Here is a 25,221-nt window from a genome sequence, read left to right on the forward strand (position 1 = left end):
TTGTTTTCGGTTATTGTCCTGCTATATTAATCTCCCAGTGTCTGGTGGAAAGCAGACTGAACCAGGTTTCCCTCTAGGATTTTGCCTGTGCCTAGCTCCATTCTCTTTCTTTTTTATCCTTAAAAACTACCCAGTCCTTAACCATTACAAGCATACCCATAACATGATGCTGCCACCACTATGCTTGAAAATATATAATGTGTTGTATTGGATTTCCCCCCAACATAACACTTTCTGACAAAAAGTGAATTGCTTGGCCACATTTTCTGCAGTATTACTTTAGTGGCTTGTTGCAAACGAGATGCATGTTTTAGAATATGTTCATTATGTACAGCCTTCCTTCTTTCAATCTGTCAATTAGGATAGTATGGTGGAGTAACTACAATGTTGTTGATCCATCCTCAGTTTTCTCTTATCACAGCCATTAAACTCTGTAACTGTTTTAAAGTCACCATTGATCTCATTGTGAAATCCCTGACCGGTTTCCTTCCTCTCTGACAACTAAGCAGCTTTAAGTCAAAACTGTAACTCATCCAGCCCTATGACAACTCAACAGCTTCTACCCCCAAGCCATTAGACTGCTGAACAATTCATAAAAATCGCCACCGGACAAGTTACATTGACCCCCCCCCTTGTACTGCTGCTGCTGCTACTCGCTGTTTGTTTGTTACCTATGCATATTCACTTCGCCCCCACCTACATGTACAGATTACCTCAACTAGCCTGTACCCCTGCACACTGACTCGGTACCAGTGCCCCTGTATATAGCCTCATCATTGTTATTCTTATTGTGTTACTTTTTATTATTACTTTTTATTTTAGCCTACCTGGTAAATATTTTCTCTTCTTGAACTGCACTGTTGGATAAGGGATTGTAAGTAAGCATTTCACGGTAAAGTCTACACTTGTTGTATTCAGCACGTGGCAAATTAAGTTTGATTTAATTTTGAGTTAGGAAGGATGCCTTTATATTTGTAGTGACAGGGTGTATCGATACACCATCCAAAGTGTAATTAATAACTTCACCATTCTTAAAGCGATATTCAATGTCTGCTTTTTAAAATGTTTACCTATCTACTGTACCAATAGGTGCACTTCATTGCAAGGCATTGGAAAACCTCTTTGTTCTTTGTGGTTGAATCTGTGTTTGAAATTCAGTGCTCGACTGAGGGACCTTGTGTTAAACACTATTATTGCGCACAGTGAGTCCATGCAAATTCTTATGTGACTTGTTAAGCAAATTTTTACTCCTGAACTTATTTAGGCTTTCCATAACAAAGGGGTTGAATACATATTGACTCAAGATATTTTAGCTTTTCGTTTTTTATTAATTTGTTAAAAAAAATATAAAAACATAATTCCACTTTTATATTATGGGGTATTGTGTGAAGGCCAGTGACAACAAAATCTCAATTTAAGTCTGTAACACAACACAATATGAAAAAAGTCAAGGGGTATGAATACTTTCTGAAGGCACTGTATATTTAGATCTAGTAAATGATGGATGTATAAGAAATTAAGCCTTGAGAGAGAAATGTGCAAAGAGATTGCCTTAAAGTATACATCAATGAATGAATGAAATAAATTAGTTATAAAAATGACTCAATATTCTCTTTCACCAAATCGCTATTACATGTAACTCTGAATGCACAGCGTTGGTTTTATAGAGAGTTGCTGATGGGCTGGTTCAGAAGTACTATAATTTTTTTTTAACATACATTACTCCCTTTTTCTGCCTACCAAAGTCAAGCTGGAGCCTATTCTATTAACTAAAAAGTTAGAGGGAAAACAAAAAAAAGAGCACTTATTTTCATTTTTGGCACAGCGATTACTACATGCCTTTCCATATCCTTGACAAATAGAGAGAATCCTATTTTTAAGCCTATTTTAGAAGCTCCCTCTTAAACATACAGTGGCGTACCTACACAGAATAATACCCATTCACTGTTATGTTCATAAATGTTGCAAGACATAGCAAGAGAATGGGTGTGAAAAACTCCAGCGATCCCACTACAGTGTCAACGTCCGATGTGTTTTATTCCCCAGCAGAAATACCAGGGGTATCGGCATGAGATCAGTACCCAAACCTCAAAAGCCTGCATTGTGTCAGTGGGATAGTAATTCTCTGTGTGCTCCGGTGGGCCTTCGATGTAGAGGGCAGAAGGGAAGATGGGGGGGGGGGGGGGGGGGGGATCTGCAGGGGGAGACAAATAAAATCAATGCCATCCAGAGACGCAGTGTCCCAGGGCAGTACTTTTAAAACATTAGCTTAATGTACCCTGTTGCCCTATAGACAATATACAGTAATGCTCTCTATTTTGGTAGAAAAGTAGATAATGGTGAACTTTTAAACATTACATGGTAATTTTGATGCAGGGCTTTTGTTATAGTCAGTCTTTGAATATGTATTACATATAGTCATTCTTCTGCTGTTGAAAGACAAATATGATCCAATTACTGATTTATTCAGTGGCTGACACAATCAATTGCTGCATTGTTGAAATTTGAATTACAAATTTCCCTTTCATCTCGCCTGCTCAACACCAACCCCCAAAAAACAACACATTTTTTGAGAGGACTAAATAATATATATACACGACAGGAGGTTGGTTGCACATTAATTCGGGAGAACGGCTCGTTCTAATGACTGGAGTGGAATGATAACAAATACATCAAACACATGGTTTCCATGCCATTCCATCTGCTCCATTACAGACATTATTATGAACCGTTCTCCCTTCAGTATCCTCTGGTGATATACACAGAGTATACTAAACATCAAGTGCCCCTTCCTAATATTGAGTTTTGAGTTGTACCCCCCGTTCCACAGGGATGCTGGCCCATGTTGACTCCAATGCTTCCCACAGTTGTGTCAAGTTGCCTGGATGACCTTTGGGTGGTGGACCATTCTTGATACGCACGGGAAACTGTTGAGCGTGAAAACCTCAGCACCTTTACAGATCTTGACACAAACCGGTGCGCCTAGCACCTACCCTGTTCAAAGGCACTTCAATCTTTTATCTTACCCATTTACCTTCTGAATGGCACACATACACAATCCATGTCTCAATTGTCTCAAGGCTTAAAAATCCTTCTTTAATCTGTCTCCTCCCGTTTATCTACACTGATAGAAGTGGATTTAACCATTGACAACAGTAAGGGATCATTCACCTGGATTCACCTGGTCAGTCTATGTCATGGAAAGAGCAGGTGTTCATAATGTTTTGTAGACACAGTACACACAGTACTATACCAGTCAAAAGTTTGGACACACCTACTCATTCAAGGGTTTTTCTTTATTTTTTATTACTTTCTACATTGTAGAATAATAGTGAAGACATCAAAACTATGAAATAACACATACGAAATCATGTAGTAACCAAGTCCATATTATGTCAAGAACATCTCAAAAAGGCAAAGAGAAACGACAATCCATCATTACTTTAAGCCATTCAGAAAATTTCAAGAACTTTGAAAGTTTCTTCAAGTGCAGTCGCAAAAACCATCAAGCACTATGATGAAACTGGCTCTCATGAGAACCGCCACATGGAAGGAAGCCCCAGAGTTAACTCTGCTGCAGAGAATAAGTTCATTAGAGTTACCAGCCTCAGAAATTGCAGCCCAAATAAATGCTTCACAGTTCAAGTAACAGACACATCTCATCATCAACTTTTCAGAGGAGACTCCGTGAATCAGGCCTTCATGGTCGAATTGCTGCAAAGAAACCACTAGTAAAGGACACACATAAGAAGAAGTGACTTGCTTGGGCCAGGAAACATGAGCGGATCTGTACAGGTGGAAATCTGTACTTTGGTCAGATGAGTCCAAATGTGAGATTTTTGGTTCCAACCGCCATGTCTTTGTGAGATGCAGAGTAGGTGAACAGATTATCTCTGCATGTGTAGTTCTCAACATGAAGCATGAAGGAGGAGTTGTGATGGTGTGGGGGTGCTTTGCTGGTGACACTGTCAGTGATTTATTTAGAATTCAAGGCACACTTAAACAACAGGACAATGACAAGGGCTATTTAACCAAGAAGGAGAGTGATGGAGTGCTGCATCAGATGACCTGGCCTCCACAATCACCTGACCTCAACACAATTGAGATGGTTTGGGATGAGTTGGACTGCAGAGTAAAGGAAAAGCAGTCATCAAGTGCTCAGCATATGTGGGAAGGTGTTGAGAGCATGCCAAGAGTGTGCAAAGCTGTCATCAAGGCAAAGGGTGGCTACTTTGAAGAAACTCAAATATAAAATATATTTTGATTAATTTAACACATCATACTTTGGTTAGTACATGATTCCATATGTGTATTTCATAGTTTTGAAAAACCCTTGAATGAGTATTTAACGAGTGCGCTGAGAGTCGGGAAGCAAGTTTAGGGAGTGAGTGTTTTAATAAATAAACGAAACACAAATAACGCACCGACATGAAAACAGAGTCAATAACACCTGAGGAAAGAACCAAGGGGAGTGACAGATATAGGGAAGATAATCAAGGAGGTGATGGAGTCCAGGTGAGTGTCATGAGGTGCTGGTGTACGAGACGATGGTGACAGGTGTGCGGAATAATCAGCAGCCTGATGACCTAGAGGCTGGAGAGGGAGTATACGTGACAGAGTAGCTATGCCCAAACCAGTGGTGTAAAGTACTTAAGTAAAAATACTTGAAAGTACTACTTAAGTAGTTTTTTTGGGCATCTGTACTTTACTTAACTATTCATATTTTTTAAATGTTTTACTTTTACTTCACTACATTCCAAAAGAAAATGATGTACTTTCTACTCCATACATTTTCCCTGACACCCAAAAGTATTCGTTACATTTTGAATGCTTAGCAGGACAGGAAAAGTATCTAATTCACACACTTATCAAGAGAACATTCCTGGCCATCCCTACTGCCTCTGATCTGGCGGACTCACTAAACACATGCTTCGTTTGTAAATGATGTCTGAATGTTGGTGCCTGCCCCGGGCTATCCGTAACTTAAAATAATAAGAAAATGGTGCCTTTTGGTTTGCTTAATATAAGGAATTAGAAATTATTTATACTTTTACTTTTGATACTTAAGTATATTTGAGCAATTACATTTACTTTTGATACTTAAGTATATTTAAAACCAAAAACCTTTAGACTTTTACTCAAGTAGGAAATTGCAGGGTGACTTTTACTTTTACTTGAGTCATTTTCTATTAAAGTATCTTTACTTTTACTCAAGTATGACAATTGGGTACTTTTTCGACCACTAGTCCAAACTTTTGACTGGTACTGTATATATACTGTATATATTCTGTATGCATCTCGAAACTAGTGATTATTCAAAGTAAATATGAAAACAATGAGCTTAAAACAGAGTACCTCTTTTTAGGGGTCTAAAATGTTTGCACAGACTTCTAAGGAATAACAGCTAACTGCTTTATGTGCTGATGTTTGAGGTTTTGTTGGTTCCTCTGAGGGTTATCTTAGAATATTTACACTTTATTGGAGCGGTTCCTGTTACGGACCTTGTCAATGCATATTTACACAAAACCATACCTTTCCTTGAAATACAACATAAACAATCTGAATGAACCCGCATTGCGGTTTTCCTTGAATTGATTAAATTGCGGTATTTGTTTAATTTACTAACTGTTTTGACAAACACATTAAAAAGTGCCAAATGGGAGAGGTATTTGGTTTTGAGTAGCAGGGAGAGGAATAAATATGTAAATGAAACACAGTGGGGGTAGGCAGTAAGATTTGCGCAGCTTGCCATAGAGTCTGAGAGAAGAATACAGAATAAGTCTGAGGCAAATGTCAGAAGCTGCCTCTGGAAACACTGTGTACACTGGATAGAAAGGTATTACAGCAATATGACAAGTTAAGTAATGCAATGTACCATTTGCAAAGCTTCTATAAAAAACAAGCTGCAATAATCTTATGTCCCTCGGGTAAATACATGTTTATTCATAGAGTAGAAGTATATAATAATGTAATAACCCACACCATCCCATTACGCCACAACCAGGCTCTTGTTAGCATTTCACTATCGAAACAGAGGCAGAAGCAGCACTGAAAGTCTCCTTCAGTTCTTGCTTACTGAATTGTAATACTACATTTCAAAGACATGCTTGAGTAATGCAATAATCATATGTTTCAAAACACTAGGAGCAGGAAATCAATATGGGACCAGAGTATCGTATTTTCTTCACTTTCTGAAAAATAAGGACTGAGAATGAAGCCTGGATTTGTCTGAGTGGGTCACATTTAATATCTTATCTTAATTTATTTCAATCAGTGTCTTCTAATGAATCCCTCTCCTTCAAGATTGAAGCTATATTTCCTCACTCTGCTTATTGACAAGATGTATTTCCTTTAGCATCAGCTGGGAAGAGCTGGCTGCAAGATCAACTATTCATTTGGACCACCTCAATGACATGCATAACCTTGTATGCCTTGTCTATGTATAGCTATTTCTGTAAATATAATTTGTTTATATAATAACACATCTGTAAAAAAATGAATTGCTATAATTACATTTGTTCGGTTCATGCAAGACGGTTTCAGTTTCCATTCGTCCTCATTAAAATGTACTGAAGACTGACTGTATATTATACCACCGTAAATTACAAATGAATGACACACAAAGCATGTTTCAAAGTACTTACATTTTCGGCATTATGGCAGAAGTGTTTAATTTACGCAAAGGATCAAAAGATAATTGCAACATTTAAATATGTTGAAAAAAGATATTAATGCAACAGGTAAAGTGTTGGTCCCATATTTCATTGGCTGAAATAAAATATCCTAGAAATGCGTTTATACCCCTGTTACTGAGCATTTCTCCTTTCCCAAGAATCCATCCACCTGACAGCTGTGGCATATCAAGAAGCTGATTAAACAGCATGTTCATTACACAGGTGCACCCTGTGCTGGGCACAACAAAAGGCCACTCTAAAATGTGCAGTTTTGTCACACAACACAATGCCACAGATGTCTCAAGTTTTGAGGGTGCGTGCAGTTGGCAAGCCTCCAATGTCATTTTAGAGAATTTGGCAGTACTTCCAACGGGCCTCACAACCGCAGACCACGTGTATGGCGTTGTGTGGGCGAGCGGTTTGCTGATGTCAACGTTGTGAACAAAGTGCCCCATGGTGGCGGTGGGGTTATGGTATGGGCAGCCATAAACTATGGACAATAAACACAATTGCATTTTATTGATGGCAATTTGAATACACAGAGATACCGTGATGCGATCCTGAGGCCCATTGTCGTGCCATTCATCCTACGCCATCACCTCATTTTTCAGCACGATAATACACAGCCCCATGTCGCAAGGATCTGTACACAGTTCCTGAAAGCTGAAAATGTCCCAGTTCTTCCATGGCTTGCATACTCACCAGACATGTCACCCATTGAGCAAGTTTGGAATGCTCTGAGTTGACGTGTATGACAGAGTGTTCCCGTTTCCGCCAATATCCAGCAATTTCGCATAGCCATTGAAGAGGAGTGGGACAACATTCCAGATGCCACAATCAACAGCCTGATCAACTCTATGAAAAGGAGATGTGTTGCGCTGCATGACGCAAATGGTGGTCATACCAGATACTGACTGGTTTTCTGATCCACGCCCCTACCTTTTTTTTGTGTATCTGTGACCAACAGATGCATATATGTATTCCCAGGCATGTGAAATCCATAGATTAGGGCCTAATTTATTTATTTCAATTGACTGATTTCCTCATATGAACTGTAACTCAGTAAAATCTTTGAAATTGTTGCATGTTGCATTAATATTTTTCTTCAGTATAGCTTTGTAGCCTGAAGGCTTTTCTGTGAGAAGCTTTGCGATGTCCAATGTCTTTCATTTGTAGTGTGACTTGGTCAAATGGAGACATGTCATGATATTGTACCAAATGGTGCGTGGTGAGCAATGGAGGTCAGATTACTAACCATTGATTAGCTTTCCTGAATGATGTATACCTACAGTATACTTACAAGGATACATACATCATAGCATATGCCTATTATAACACATACAAAGGTAGGCTCAACATTTACACATTTACAATACACTATGCCTCAATAGAGTTAAGAGAATGACAGAATGAGTTATTACATAAGCTATTGTATAATTATCAGATATTGTATTTTACTGAGCATTCGTAATGCTTCAGTAATGACTACAGGTGTCCTAATTAATCAGAAACCATGTGAACTTCAACTGTGATAAAGGTTTTGACAGACATGGTCTACCGGACATTTATTTACTTTGAAGTCTTAACTGGGATGTCTCTCTCTCATGGTCCTGCCACAGAGACTATTGATGTAGTAGAAAGATCCAAGGAGCACCCACAGCCAGTTCACACCATGACAGTATTACAACAGTCCCTTCCAGGGTAAAGCACATCCATGAATGGGAACAGAAACATTAAAAACTGTTGTAAGGAAGTAAATACAATAGCTACATATAAGAAAGGAGGGTGATTCCAGCGTAATGGCACAAAAAAAAAAACTTTTTAATGTCTCACAGAATGGACAAACAAAATAGAAATTATGCTTTTGATGTGTGTCTATAGTACCTCTTGGGGGGAGTGTACAGGTAATTTACGAAAGTTACCAGAATCTTTAGTAATTTTGGTAATTAACAGGTAATCAATGGCGGTAAATGTAGTAACTTATACTTGAATAACTTATAAAAAATGTATTCATATATAGAATTTATTTTTTATATATGTGTCCATATTGTCCATGCGTTTCTAGTGGATAGACCATATGGTTCAAGAGAAAATAACATAATTCATGAAAAAAAACATCAATTAACTCTGCAACTCTTCCAACTATTGACTTTTTTCACGATTGCCACCAGTTTGGTGCCAAAACAACAACAAAGACATTGGCCTAAAATAAATAAAAGTGTGTAAAAAATATATAAAGAATATTTCATACTGAAACCCTCATATTTAACACAGATGGCTGGTGGTTTATATTTAGGATCATGTTTTTCAGCTTTGTCATATATGTTGTTATTTTAAAATCAATGTATTTTAGTTTTGATATGTTTTACATGTCATAAGGCCACACAGAGGGCCCGAGATAATTACAGACACCTGTGATAATCTGAAGTAGCCAAAAGCGCCACTAGACATCTTGTGACAAATTACATAAAATCCTTTAAAGTTACCAAACTTCTGGTAGTTTACTGTTAAACTTAGAATGTTTTCAGTAATATACCCTCACTTTGCAACCTTATGTATACACAAAAAAGCTGACTAAATATTGGCATGATGGAGAAATACAGCTAATAATGGATGTTACATGAAACGGACAAGCTTTTTGGGGAGAATGTCTGTGAGTTAGCATGAATAGCCATTTTGAAGAAAAGGCTTGGCTGAACACAAAAACGATAATAATATGAAAAAGTCATTTCAATTCTTACTTTAGAGAGCAAAAAATGACCGCTTTAGATGATACACCCTCCGTTATGGATGTTCGACATTCTAATCTTAAAGATGTCTTGACCAAAATCTATCATAACACATTTGTTGTCATTTGGAATGTTTTAAAAATGCCTGCAGAAGGTATAGTACCACAGGATTGCATAATTATAGCCTGAATAGTACACACGACCAGGCATCACACCCAATAGGAATTTATTTTCTCTCTTTATATGTTATGTGCTGAAAGTATTCACGCCTCTTGACTTTATCCACATTTTGTTGTATTATATCCTGCATTTGGCCTACACACAATACCCAATAATGTCAAAGTGAAATTATGAAAGTGATCTATACGGTTCAGGAACATAAACGTTATTTTAAAAGCATGGGAACCGGTTAATAACGTTATTTTCCATTCCGAGCATTTTTGACCCACAACAAAATGCAACACAGCACCTATAAAAAGCACTCACTCTGTCAAAAACATTTTCCAGTGTCTGCCTGACAACTGAAAATCTTTGCCAGTGTGCATGTAGGCTATCTGCCCCTCCCCCTCCGAAGCTACTGGAGACTACTGACGTTACAAGCGTGATTCAGAAATTAGGAAGAGAGATCTTTTATTTGAGAAGACTATGGATTAACTTTTTTTACTGCTAGTTAAGGATACAATAGTTATCACGTTACACATTGGGTTAACAAAAAAAGGTAAAACGTGTTTTTATTTTAATTATTGTGCCGCTCTGCACACACAAGCTTGTTAGCTTGCTAGCTAGCTAGCTCTGGTCCAACGTTAAGCCAACTCTCGGAAGTTCAAAGACATTCAAAGTTCCTTGATAGAATTCCAATTAGCTCATTCATCCCCCCTCCTCTCCCCTGTAACTTTTCCCCAGGTCGTTGCTGTAAATGAGAATGTGTTCTCAGTCAAGTTACCTGGTAAAATAAGGGTTAAAAAAAAAAAAATACAGATAGAAGCCGCGCCTCTTTAGGTATAATTCTGTGGGCTTAATTCAGATAATGCATATCATCACAAGATTCCCAGCACTACAAGCGGCAGGTAGCTTAGTGGTTAGAGTGTTGGGCCAGTAACCAAAAGGTTGCTGGATCAAATTCCCAAGCTGACAAGGTAAAAATCTGTTGTTCTGCCAGTTAACCCACTGTTCTCTGGTAGGCTGTCATTTTAAATAAGAATTTGTTCTTATCTGACTTGCCAAGTTAAATAAAGGTAAAATAAAAAAAGTCTCCTCCTTCACCCTCTCTTGTTCTCTCTCCACCCTTAAAATTCCAGTTCCGACTTGCGCCCTACACACTCCATTACATTGGACAGACAAGTTCATAGCGAGCTGCTCTATCTGCAGTGATCGGTCAAGTAATTTATTGTCGAGCTCAATGTAAAAACATGTCATTTTCAGAGGTTTAAAAAGGAACAGAAAGGAACAATATAAACCATTACTTTTTGGGAGATTCGAAGCAGTTCAGAACTTTATTTTGCTGGTCGAAACAGTGGAACGGAAATTTAAAAAAAGAATGGTTGTGTTTCAAATATTTAAATATTTCTAAAAAGCAGTTGCTTTCTCAGATCTGTATTCAAATAGTTAACAAAGTAGTTACTTCTGAGATCTGTATTCAAACAGTTTTGAAAAGTTGTCCCTTTGTTTTTTTTACCCCTTTTTCGTAATATCAAATTGGTCGTTACAGTCTTGTCCCATCGCTGCAACTCCCATACGGACTCGGGAGAGAGCCATTCGTCCTCTGAAAGACGACCCTGCCAAGCCACACTGCTCGCTGAACCCGGAAGCCAGCCGAACCAATGTGTTGGAGGAAACGCTGTGCAACTGGCGTCACAAGTCAGCGTGCACGCGCCCGGGCCCACCACAAGGAGTCGCTAGAGCACGATGGGACAAACCCTCTCCTAACCCAGACAATTGTGCACTGCCAAATTGACCCTGGGATCGAACTGTAGTCTGTAGTGATGCCTCTACTACTGCGATGCAGTGCCTTAGACTGCTGCACCCCTCGGAAGGCCTCAAAGTAGTCCCTTTTTGAGATCTGTATTAAAATAGTTTTCAAAAGTAGTCCTTTTTTGGGGGGGATCTGCATTCAAAAAGTTCTAGTCACATACAAAGTAACTATTTTTTCCCCCGGAAATGTTTTTAATTTCCACAAAGCATAGTTAAAACTATAGCTAAGCCCATAGTTATAGTTATTCCAGGCCTACTTGTAAAAATGTAAAGAAACTACTATATGGCTCACAATGTATGGCTATCAACCTCCGAAAATACATATACCTACATTCTCCTTCTCATGGTTCTTTGTATTGGGATGTTACCAAGCTAAGGTAAGCTATGGCGACGGTGAAACACTCCCTGTGTGTGAGAATCTCATAATACTCTGTCTGGAACCAGTGTGTTGCCTTGGTTTGACTTGTTGTATAACCACCATAATGAACATCAGAACAAAGGAGCAGACAGTTTAGAGCTAAAACACAGGACACAAATCCCTTTCTTCGCCTTATAAGCTAGTGTTTCATGCAGCAAGCGTTTCATGAGTGTCAAATAGAATGATCCTGAAGCGGTGCAGCCTCTGCCAGCTCGGAGCACAATAAACAGAGACACTACTATAAAACTGCTCAACTATCAAGATGTCCAAGAGTGCTGTTGATGATACAATTGCTGTACTGTTTAAAGATATAAGACATGATTCAAGAAGCCTGTTCTGATCAATAAATATTCCAGTAATGTTCACAAAAATATAGATTGAATATCCAAAAGATTTGCCTAGAACTACAAGCTACAAGTATCAACTTGAAGTATTAATCACTTCTCAAATCAACCAAACCAATTCCCATTCGCATGCATGTGATTTAGTAGCCAATTCCCCTGACTATCGTTGCCGTGCCATGCTATGCCAGACATATGGCATGGCAGCCATAGTCCAAGGGATTGGCTAAAGCACTAACATCTCTGAAACTAGGCTACAACATCAGTGCCTCATTTCACTAACAGACTGGTACCATCATCATCTGTTCCCTGATAAAAGGACCAGCTGAAACAGTGGGTGTTATCGGTGGTGACTAGATGTTGGCAGTGGACAGTTAATGCTTGTAGACCATCCAGGGTGATATTACAGGCTTCATTACTTACATCATCATGTCTCTCGATCCCCTACTCACTGTGGTGTCGCGCACCAGCTGGATTACAATAGAATGTGTTTCCTCATTATAAAACCCAATAAAGGCTGAACAACTGGAGTCGTGCGCAGTTATTCAACTCCATATAATGAGGTCAAAGAATGCAGCATTACCCTTTCTGTGAAGTCGAGAATGCAGAATTACCCTTTCTGTGAAGTCGAGAATGCAGCATTACCCTTTCTGTGAAGTCGAGAATGCAGCATTACCCTTTCTGTGAAGTCGAGAATACAGCATCAACATCAACACCCCTAACCATACTTGACATGGATGCTTGGATTTCCTTGTAGGAAATACAGCAAAAAGAATGACAATGACAATTGTGCCAGTGCTCCCTTATAAAATAGATATTCGTCTCAACATGATTCACATGGATAAATAACGAATATAAAGAAAAAGAATAGTTGCATTCAGAGGAAATTGAATCACATCCCAGGCTCACTGGTACAGTACATCATAACTCGCCTGCCATACAGGACAGTATATGGACATTTCTATTGATAAAATGACTGTATGAAACAGACTATTTGGATTCTTCAAGATGGTTTCAAGAGATCTTTAGGGATTTTGGCAATTTGAATCTATTTCGCCAGAGTCAGATGAACCCGTGGATACCATTTTTATGTATCTGTGTCCAGTATGAAGGAAGTTAGAGGTAGTTTCACAGGCCAAATGCTAACTAGCTTAAAATGGTATCCACAAGTTCATATGACTCTGGCTTCATTGCCAAAATCTCGAACCTTTAAATTGCTGACCTTTTTAACATGGCAAGCAGAGAAGAGACTTTTCATAATCTGCTGTGATTGATGTGTATTTGACAGCAGATACTTCATGGCGTGTTGCTTTGTACACTTGTAAGGCAGACTAGATAACGCTGCTCGCTGCATACACAGTACTCTATAGTGGATTATATACACATAAACTAAGCCATTCTGGTGGCCTACTTCCCTTGAATATAGCTGTCAATTATTTCACCTCATGAGTCATATTTTCCTGCTTTTCTAGCATGGATAGTGTGTCCACCAGTGTGCTCCTGGATAGCATTTTAACACTGAATAAACATTTTCATATAATTCTTAGCCTGTTCTGCCCTTTCAGCTGATGTTCTGTCAATCACCCAGGTAAGTCCCCATGTTTAAAATGCATCAGAAAGAGGAAGGACTCCCTTATTGCTTAATCGCAGCTCTTGGAGGTCATTATTTTGCTATTTGCATGTAGCTTTCATAAGCTTTAACAATTCCTTGAAAACATTAGCAAAAACATTTTCACTTATAAGAACAACAGGGGACATTTTACTATCTGTATAAATGAGAGGAGTACACGAAGAGTACTTCTGCTGTGCAGTGTCAAACCTTCCAAGAAATGTATGTAATGTATTGTTCTGAATATTCATAATTAAACAAAGACAGCCATCAGCAGACTGTATGCTACACAATTACTACATAAATAACACAGGCTTTGGATACAACATACTATTCATAGGATGAATACTATCAGTATACATATTCATATGAATTGATACCGGTGTGTTTTTCATAATGAATTGTCTAAAGTCTACAGAATGCAGACTGTTGTGAATCAGGATATTCAAATGGCCTTGTATTTGTTTCTGGTCGAACTTGTTTTACAAGATTGTATTCTATCAAATCAAATTCAATCCACCAGAAACCATAAAACAGTGCCAGAACATTGTGACATTCTGTTGAGTCATCTAGTGATCCCAATTCATCCAACTTTTCTTTCATCTCAACTATGTGAAAAGAAAATAACAATGCCTTCTGGGGCATGTTGTTTTTATTAAGCATATTTGTATTCCAATAAATGGTGGGGGAAAGAAGGCTCACAAATCACAGGCCCACCCTATGGGGGATGGGGGGGGGTACCATTTTCCTCTCAAATAATTGCAACATCAGAGAATTTTCCCCAGTGGTACAATAACAAAGTGTTAAAAGATCAAAATAATTCCTTCATCTGCAATTTAAGTGCATTCTGAAGAAAAAACACAAACTTGCCCTCTTGCTGTGATAGCTTGGAAATTAGTTGTTAGAAGCCCCCACATAAAGCATAGTTAATAATGCAATAGTTCCAGTGCTCAGATATTTACACAAGCTGATGTTACTCTTATTAGGCCTTCAATCGAATCTGTTCCCAAGGAGGGACCGTATCACACCATGTTTGAGTAAGGAAGTGATGCAGGAACAACACAGTTTGTACCATACCCCAAGGATTGTTGTGCCTCTAAGCCAAAAGCCCACATCTAGCTCTAACATATTTTCCAACATACCGTACATAGCTAAAGCACAGGATTGAGGCAATATGAGTGGAATACAGCTAGGGTGTTAACTAACTGAATGATGAAGCAAGAAATACTGCAGGAGATGGAGCTGCCTTGATGTAGAAGATGTTATAATGTAACTACTGTACAAGAGCAAAACCAATTCATTATCTCACTTTATCTCCTTACTAATGTATACATATTGGATGTTTAACTAACCTTAATAACTATGTTATTACATTACAAACACACTGTATTTCCAACTTCAAAGTCTGCTAATACCTCAATTCAGACAATACTTTTATGGAAAGATCTGGACAGAATTCTCCTTTCCCATCCCCTAAAGGCAGGAGGTAAAAGGTGGCAGACATGATTTACCATCCTGTAAGAATAGGAGATTTGTTGTATTGAAATCCAATCTACGGTCTGTGAGACCACAACACCTCCAGCTGTAGACTGATCTCTTAGAGCTGACCAAATGCCTCTCAGCAAATAAAAAGCCTTTTAACACAAATTGCCGTTTTTGTCTTTTTCACCTTTTATGAAGAAAAAAAACAGGACAGTGCAGGCAGATGCATTAGGAGGTAGGCTCATTTTAATTGTTGGGTCATTGGGCCATTGAAGTGTTGCTGGCTGGAATATAGTACTTGAGTAAAACGATGAGCTGTTGTAGGGCGAGCCAGCCCCTGAAGTGACTCTTATCAACTGTATGCAAGAGGTTTTATTGCCTTCTCGGGAATTCAGCCTTCTCTGTGTTGCTCAGGCCATCCCCCATTCTGTCACACCTCCGTGAAGCAGAGGTTCTGTTTCCTTTACATCCTGTAGGTCTGATATCTGATTAGAGGTTAACTTTACAGTAATACTACCTGCAAACAACTCAGATTTTAAATCTAAACATGGTAAAATGGGTATAAAAGGATCTTAGCTTCTCTTTCTGGTGAGACCTGTGCTAGTGAGATACCTACACTCTCTCTCTCCTCCTCATGGACTCTTGGGGCATGCCCGGCGATAACTTCTCTCCCTCTGATCATGCCTAGAATAATGCCTTGTAATGCTTGTTAATGCTTGGTAACTTAAGCTTATGCCTTGTGTGTGAATCATTCATTTTACAATGTTAATAAAATATTTGCTTATGATATAGACAATTCTTATTCCTTTCTTGACCTTTCTATTACTGTAACTTAACTATAGTATCTTTCATATTTCTAAATCATCTTTCTGGAGTCAGAAAACCATTTAATGGGCTAATTGCTTAGCCTTATTACGGGTCGTATGTGAGGTATATATAATATAAATATGATAAATATTACACCACTGGTTCATTGTGGTAGATATTTTTTATTATATTATTATTCTTACGTATTCAAGAATACTGACAGTTCAACAAGTTCAATGCTTGAGCTGAAGTACAAGGACTCTCTGTCCTGGTCTAAACTTTTCAACAGATGAACCTTTTCCTGCAGTGGGCTAAATCAGGGTCACACAGAGTGTTTCTTGGTAGTCTTAAACAAATCTACTTTGAAACAAAAGTATACCCTATGATGTAACTACAATGATGAGATAGATGTTCTTCTTCGTTTTTATGTTTTATTATCTCGCTGTCATTCTGTGTTCAACCGTGTTGGATATTGCCTAACCATCATGTCTCAAGAGGACCACAACGGAAATAAGTCCCAGACTTTACTGTGTGTTATCCTCGATGATTTTACTCATGTGCATGTACATGTATGGCTTTTCAAGTTTTATGTGTGCTCGTATTTTTTTAATGGTCAAACTAATTAACTAAAGTCAAATAAAATACACCTCAACCACATGGTTATAGGCTTTAAAACAAGAGATATAAAGTTCAAATGTATTACATTTTGAGTTTGCATCCCAAAATTACACTATATACAGTTGAAGTCAGAAGTTTACATACACCTTAGCCAAATACATTTAAACTCAGTTTTTCACAATTCCTGACATTTAATCCTAGTAAAAATTCCCTGTTTTACGTCAGTTAGGATCACCACTTTATTTTAAGAATGTAAAATGTCAGAATAATAGTAGAGAGAATTATTTATTTCAGATTTTATTTCTTTCATCACATTTCCAGTGGGTAAGAAAGTTTAGATACACTCAATTAGTATTTGGTAGAATTGCCTTTAAATTGTTAAACTTGGGTCAAATGTAAGCCTTCCACAAGCTTCCCACAATAAGTTGGGTGAATTTTGGCCCATTCCTCCTGACAGAGCTGGTGTAACTGAGTCAGGTTTGTAGGCCTCCTTGCTCGCACACGCTTTTTCAGTTCTGCCCACAAATGTTCTATAGGATTGAGGTCAGGGTTTTGTGATGGCCACTCCAGTACCTTGACTTTGTTGTCCTTAAGCAATTTTGCCAGAACGTTGGAAGGATTCTTGGGGTCATTGTCCATTTGGAAGACCCATTTGCGACCAAGCTTTAACTTCCTGACTGATGTCTTGAGATGTTGCTTCAATATATCCACATAATTGTCCTGCCTCATGATGCCATGTATTTTGTGAAGTGCACCAGTCCCTCCTGCAGCAAAGCACCCCCAGAACATGATGCTGCCACCCCCGTGCTTCACGGTTGGGATGGTGTTCTTCGGCTTGCAAGCCTCCCCCTTTTTCCTCCAAACATAACAATGGTCATTATGGCCAAACAGTTCTATTTTTGTTTCATCAGACCAGAGGACATTTCTCCAAAAAGTGTGATCTTTGTCCCCATGTGCAGTTGCAAACTGTAGTCTGGCTTTTTTATGGCGGTTTTGGAGCAGTGGCTTCTTCCTTGCCGAGCGGTCTTTCAGGTTATGGCGATAAAGGACCTGTTTTACTGTGGATATAGATACTTTTGTACCTGTTTCCTCCAGCATCTTCACAAGGTCCTTTGCTGTTGTTCTGGGATTGATTTGCACTTTTTGCACCAAAGTACGTTCATCTCTAGGAGACAGAACCCGTCTCCTTCCTGAGCGGTATGACGGCTGTGTGGTCCCATGGTGTTTATACTTGCGTACTATTGTTTGTACAGATGAACGTGGTACCTTCAGGCATTTGGAAATTGCTCCCAAGGATGAACCAGACTTGTGGAGATGTTTTTCTGAGGTCTTGGTTGATTTCTTTTGATTTTCCCATGATGTCACGCAAAGAGGCACTGAGTTTGAAGGTAGGCCTTGAAATACAGCCACAGGTACACCTCCAATTGACTCAAATTATGTCAATTAGCCTATCAGATGCTTCTAAAGCCATGACATCGTTTTCTGGAATTTTCCAAGCTGTTTATTAAAGGCACAGTCAACTTTGTGTATGTAAACTTCTCACCCACTGGAATTGTGATACAGTGAGTTATAAGTGAAATAATCTGTCTGTAAACAATTGCTGGAAATGTTACTTGTGTCATGCACAAAGTAGATGTTCTAACCGACTTGCCAAAACTAAAGTTTGTTAACAAGACATTTGTGGAGTGGTTGAAAAATGAGTTATAATGACTCCAACCTAAGTGTACGTAACAGTACATCACAGAAGACTGAAATATAACAAAACCGTTGACATAGAAACACCGGATTTCCGTCAGTTAAAAAAAAAAGAATGTTGTTGAATTATGAAATAATAAAAAATATGAATAACATTCCACCCATGAGGCCACTAGGTAATTTGACTGCAGTAAAGGTCTACTTCATAACTTCTTTAGATGCATGCTATCTGTCTGCTTGAATTGTCTGCTTGAACAAGAGGCTCAATGCTCAATGTTTTTTTTTAGCAATGCTGATAGATTTACCACCACGTTACTTGACTTTTGAAATGCTTTTATATAAAAGTGCTGCTCCACAAAAACACCACTGCTGGGTTTTGTGCTGCTGTCAGCTAGTTCATGTTTTTAGAACACATGGAATAAAACATGATGCTGTACAAACAACCAATTTGTGTAAAAGAAGGTCAAAGGGTTAGAGCTGACAGGGATGGACAGTCAGGGATGTCCTCTTTCTCTGAAAAGAAACCCTCTGTTGAAACCCTTTGGTCCCCCAGTCCCACACAGTTCTGTCTAAAAACACTATAAATGAACCATTGGACATGACGCTATACTGGAGAATGGACCTGAGGGCTGTGTCAAATGTCTCCCTCAGTTAAAACCCTTCTCATACAAAACATAGAGTATCTATTGTTGTGCCAGGGTGATTGATATGGGTATTCAAATGTAGAAATGTTCTAAAGTATTCAGATATAGTACATGTCTCTCCGCTATTCCCATTTGCATACATATGGCAAGATTGCTGCCTACACCACTGACAACTCAGCTTGGCAAAAACAATGCCTGCTTCAAAACAATGACTGACACTACACCCAATGATCCCAATGAACAAACAATTTGGCTCCTCGGCGGGCAGAGAACTAGAGAACACCCAGATATGACACAGGAGGTGTGTAAACCGCTGTCTGTGCACTGGCAAAGTAGTATCAGGGGCCTGCAGCCTCCTTCTCATCCATAATGATGTTATGAAGAATCCCACAGCACTGTTTACTTTTTAAAAAACAGCAGAGAGCAGCAGAAAAGTGGTGCTAAAGAACTGACACAGAGCATTTGTCTTTATTTGCTGCTCTTTGCCCTGTTGTTCTTTAAAGCGCCAGTGTGGCAACAACCTCAGAGGCAAGACCCTTGGACTGCACAGTTATTTGTCATAAAAGTCATTCCCCCATAGTCGTGACGCTCCATAGAAAATACTTAGACTTCATAGTCAACAACTAGGGGCCTGCCTAATAGTGCTGCCAAACCTTCCCGGTTTGGTCTGGAGTCCCGTGGAATTACAGCGCTTTTCAACTGAGATTGTACTCACACAGTAGGGACTGTGCAGAGATGAGTGGCTTTCTGGACTATGGCATTGGTTGAGCACTCATGAAAATAAGTGCTGGAGGCATTTCTGGCTCTGTAAATGCAGTCAATATCATAATCAAAGTAGCGGTGTACAGTAGTACCTAAGGGGTAAAAAAGAGCAAGAAAATGTATACACAGGCAACCATAGATCAAAAACTCAAAGCACTGGCTAAAGCGTAAATCAGAGTCCACAAATGCAGAGACATGATAGTCCTGGGTCCCATTTTGACATAGCTACGAGGCTTTGAGACCACCGTCCTTCGGGAAAATGATTGAGCCATGCGGAGAATTCCAAAAGTAAAAAAGTATGAAAGAACAACATTCTAGAACACCGCTGTGCATACGCGTACCCTTTTTGGACTCTAATAGACGCTAAAGGCCTATCTACATAATTGAATGTATGCAAAATGATAACATTTCCTGTCACTACTGGGAAGGGCAATATAGGGGAATGACTTGAAATTAAGAAACTTATCTTATTCCAGAAACATTGCAAAATGTACATGTTTCCCAAAGGTTACTATGGAAAACAAAGATTTCCTTTTCTTTCAAAAGTTTTCCTGTCCTGGAGGGAGGGAAAATTTGTATACATTAAATAAAAATATCCCCTATGACACATTTTCTCAATACCAGCAGGAACCATCCAATGAAATTTTTATGAAATGTCTCTAAATGTTACTATCCCATAATCTATTTAATGTCACTTCTGCACTACATCACTTCTGACAGGCTGTTGGCCTGCTGCACGCTAACCATTAAAGGCCGTTTTTCTACTTCCTGCAAAGCTGCATCTGCCAGGGCACTCACTCTCCAGTCCACCAAGAAACTACCACACATGCATGTCACTGAAATTTGTGGCAACAATTAACACGCAATGTATAAACCAACCGACCATGTGTCTACGGCAGATCATATAGTTATGCCAGGTAGCAAAGTCATTCCAAACTTGGTTTGTCTCTGCAGGGTGCCTGCCGTGTCCATTGAGCTGCACGATGCATGTCAGCCTCGGGATTACTTTCATCAAGAACGCAGGAACTAGGACAGGGGAGGAAGTGGTGAGGATTTCCAACACAGGACTGCCTGGACAATTTGTTCTTGCTATCATGGAAATCATGATTGAGGAAACCCACTAACGGTTTGATTAAATGTTCTTTCCATGTCATTTCAACAAAAACATTTGATGTGATGATGTTGAATAAACATGGAAAACTGATTGGACTTGCAAAAAGTCATCAATGTAAGGGAATCTCTGACTTTATTCACCCAACTTTTCAACCAAATCCAATGACATAGTGACATGGTTTATTGATTTCACGTAGAATTTAGGTTAGTTGTCAACTCAACCAAAACTAGACGCTGAAATTAAGTCCGTGCCCAGTGGGAATGCGCTCGATAATGTCCATATGAAGTGCAAAGGGACAGAGGATCCATTCATAGCTACCAGACAAACCAAATTTACAGCACAGCCTCGTCTATATCACTCATCTAAAGGATGCTTTTCATCTCCCACAGCAAAACAGATATCACACCTTATCATACATTCCACATTCAGAGCACACCTAACCAGTAACACAAGTGAACTCACAGAGGACTCTGGCAGCCGTGGAGAACGCAGATACAAATATACACTGTAAATAACACATTTGGTCAACCAGTAATTGTTTAATATAAGAGCGGACTAAAAACCAAACAGATGCTCAAATATCTATTATACATATTAAAAGAGTAGGTTTAGTTGTGCATCTGGCTACAGCGAGTGTGAGTGGACACATCTGTTAGCCACCCATTTAAATCAGATAAGGGCACTGAGTAACAGCAGCAGGGTACCATGAGGCTGATGGACAGATGCTTGGATTAGTCCTGTGTTGATCGCTAGGAAATGATTTTCAATGGTGGCAGAAGAAAACTAGGAAGGATGTTATTTAGGATATTGATCTTGACTTTATTGATATGTCTTGAAGTTTCCTGACTGAACCTATGCCTATTTGCTAAAAGTGTACTTGTATAGCCTGTACAAAATTGAGATAATGTAGAAGAGAAGCCATTGTGGAATATTTCTGTTTGCTTAAACTAGTTGGCTAGACATAGGATACTATGACCGCAATTGCTGGTCAACTACATAATCAGCAAATCCAGGGGGGATTATGATAGGGAGTCAGCGCAAGGGATTAGGCTACCAAACATCTGCACGCACTGATCGGCGTGGTGGCACACAGCAACTGACTCATAGAATACATACTTCCAGCATAACAGCACCCAAACTAAATCAACACTCCTGGCAAATCAGTGGCCTCATTTATCAAACATGCATAAATGTCTCACTAAATTCTGGCGTACTTGGAGATTCTAGGATTTGCATGCGCAATAAATTAGTGTGATTTATCAAACTGTCACATGCAACATATCATAATATATTTCTGTGCTTGTGAACGAGTGCTACAACCTTGCCCTCCATTCACCTTTAATGGTAACAAAAATGCCCTCATTTGCTGTATGATTTGGAGACTTTGGAACTGGATCAAGACAGTTTCTAAAAGAAAGGGCAACGGCAAATTTGATCACATTTCTGTAGAGGTGTGGTCAGAATGTTTTAATCTTTTGCAGTGACATTTTTAAACAAAAAATGCATGTGGCCTATAGCCAGTGCCAAACACTGGGGGTGCATTCTGCAGGATTGATTGTCTATTTAACTATTTTAAAGTAAATACTGTCTACAGCCCACACTTTTATGCAAAATACGAATTGTTTCCTGCCTTGGGATAGGCTCTGAGATTAAATAGGCTGTGATCACGCACTCCTATCACATAGCAAAACTGTAGCCTACACATACTGTAAAAATATTTTTTAAATAGGCTACTGGTCTATTTACTTTCGAGCATGGTGGGCTATTGAATGAGCGATGGATAAATGGTACCCTGATATTTGTTGTGTAGCGGGAATAACCCAGTCATGACAGAAAAGGAGAGATATCCTGCAATATGATTATGATTTAGGCCAATATAGTAAAATAAAACAAATATATTAGGCATCATGCTGCTATGTGATCTCCTTACCAATGGCAAATGTAAATGTATCTGTTTTATCATTATGCCTATGTTTTAATATGTTATTAGCCTACCATTATTATAATTGCCTTGCATCAAACACCTTCATTTCCCCGAACATATTGCTTGCAATACAGTTGCTCAACCAATAGAAGTTGCGGTAAGCATGGTCTGAGATTTGCGTGGACATACGCACACTTTCCCGTCAAGTTCAAAATGGATAAATACCAACCTTTGTGGGAAAACTGGTGCGCACGCACCTTTGATAAATGAGGCCCCAGATCATTACAACTCCAAGTGGTACGCGCGCGTAAAATGCATGGGGGACCCTGTTTACTGATGTAAATATGGGATAACACTAGTAGGATATGGGTTATGAGTTTTCACGGGCAAGTTACAGAGGTTCCTTTTCACCTGCAGTGTGGGCTATAAGCCTATACGGGCTTGGGCTACTACAGTTTCGAGCACTGATTGAACAATTCCACGTGAATGAAATGAAATTACAAACAAGGCTAAAGCAAATAAATAAACTATTTTGACAATATATTCGATTGGGACACAGATAACAAGCTATAATAGTCTAGCATAATAATGATAACAGTAATAATAGCCTAATAATAATAATAACAATATTCTTACCGTATGCGTAATTATCCCTGCAATTTGCATTTCATTTAAATAATCCGTGTTTCGATACTCCTAACAACATTCTGTACACATACATTCACTGTTGAATCGTGGCGACGCTGTCGGCGGCTGAGTATGCACTATGAATATTCCTCCCTCACTCGAGAGTGCAAGGCATTGTAGGCTATCCCCGACCGAATACATTAAAATAGTAGCCTACTCTATGAATGTCGCTTTCATTGTTTGCAATGTAGGTAAAGAGCGCACAGTTTAACAGGAGCTCCCCGCGACTGTTATCTAAATATACTTACTGTGATGCATCATTTTCCTTCCTCTAACCGGAGCAGAGCAGGCACACGAGCTGTCCTCGGTGAGGCACTCACTGCACCGAGCATCCAAGCGGAACAGACCCTTCTGGATAGTCTAAGCGGTCGAGATATAATAGAGCAATTCTTTCAGCTGGGCTCTAATACAAAATAACTACGCGATCTGTAAAACACTCCAATTCAGCAATACGCGGAAAGTATTGTAAACTAGTACGATTCCCATTGATTAGGAAAGCAGTGCCATGCCATTAGCGCATAAATCATTCTGCCTTATCCTACAGTGGCGTGAGCTGGCACAAGAGGAGCTGGGGGCACCTCCCACATACTTAGGACTTGTCTGAGGAAATCTGGTACAATAACTTTAAAGTTCACTGAAGTCATTATAACAGTAGTGTAACTATATTGTCAAGACTGTGATATTAGGCTACCCTATTAGATGAAAGAAATAACAATTCCAATGTTATGAAGGTATTCTTGTTTCCAAACTACCAACAAAATTATGAGAATTGTTCATTTAAAACTTTTTGGGTGGGCTTTTTATAAACATATTTTCTATACAATAGTCTCAGTAATAGGGTTTTTAGGGTTTTTGTTTCCTCAATAGTGTCTGAAACCAGCAATCAGGCAGGTAATAACCTGAGGTTTATCCTTCCAGAACAAGGTTTAGTGTCCTCATGCTAAATGTATCAGCCCATAACCCTGGAAAAGGCTACACCCAGAATGCATTAGCTGATCAAATATTTATATCTTCTTAATGAGATCACATCTCACCATCCGGATATTGCATTTTCCATTCAATACCATGAAATTCCCCTCAATTAAGCAGAATTGGCTGATGGAATCGATATTTACCATTGACAATAATGAGATGGTTTAAGGGATACAGAGACGTACCCGGGGAGCAGGAGGTCCATGAGGTCAGTTGAAGAACTTTAAGCCTTTAAATCTACATCTTAATCAATGAACTGATTCTATCGACACCTGTGACTCCCAGTTACCAGTCCATAGACACAAGTCTGTATTGCCAGGAGCGTGAAGTCAGTGGTTTGATCATATTATTGAAGTCTCTCTCGCTCTCTCTCTCTCTCTCTCTCTCTCTCTCTCTCTCTCATCCTCTCGGGAACATACAACAATCCACTAGGTGGCAACAAGATTTCAAGTGAGTTGTCAAAATAAGACCTTTGTGCCAGAGGTAATTGTTAGTAGCTACCATAATGAAATTTAAATTCAGTTATTGTTTATGTATTTTTATCTACACTATGCATGCAATAACATTGACTTGTTCATTCATACATAGTAATAATGTACTTAAAACATTGACAAATTGTCTTTGTCTGTCTGTCTGCAGTAGCTTGAAATCTATTCAACGTAGATGTATAAATTGAATTAAATACATAAGTATGCCTCACCTAATTAATTCAACCTTTGATCCCTTATTTTTCCATTATCTTCATAGAAGCCTTAATTATAGTAAGTGGTATTT

General features: G+C 38.9%; 1 protein-coding gene across 3 annotated transcripts in view; it reads right to left on the minus strand.

Annotated features, from left to right (window-relative positions):
- LOC120064958 (contactin-4-like) overlaps positions 1 to 24,018 on the minus strand; it is a 185,370-nt gene extending 161,352 nt beyond the window's left edge. For 2 of the 3 annotated variants that reach the window (XM_039015568.1, XM_039015566.1), the window contains exon 1: positions 23,724 to 24,018. The gene's annotated coding sequence lies outside the window, so the exon portion shown is untranslated. Of the gene's footprint in view, positions 1 to 23,424; positions 23,499 to 23,723 lie in introns of those variants that run through there. The other variant, XM_039015567.1, reaches the window with a different exon arrangement.
- Positions 24,019 to 25,221: the final 1,203 nt, after the last annotated feature.

The sequence above is a fragment of the Salvelinus namaycush genome, chromosome 20, assembly GCF_016432855.1.
Source record: "Salvelinus namaycush isolate Seneca chromosome 20, SaNama_1.0, whole genome shotgun sequence".
NCBI classification, from domain to species: domain Eukaryota; kingdom Metazoa; phylum Chordata; class Actinopteri; order Salmoniformes; family Salmonidae; genus Salvelinus; species Salvelinus namaycush.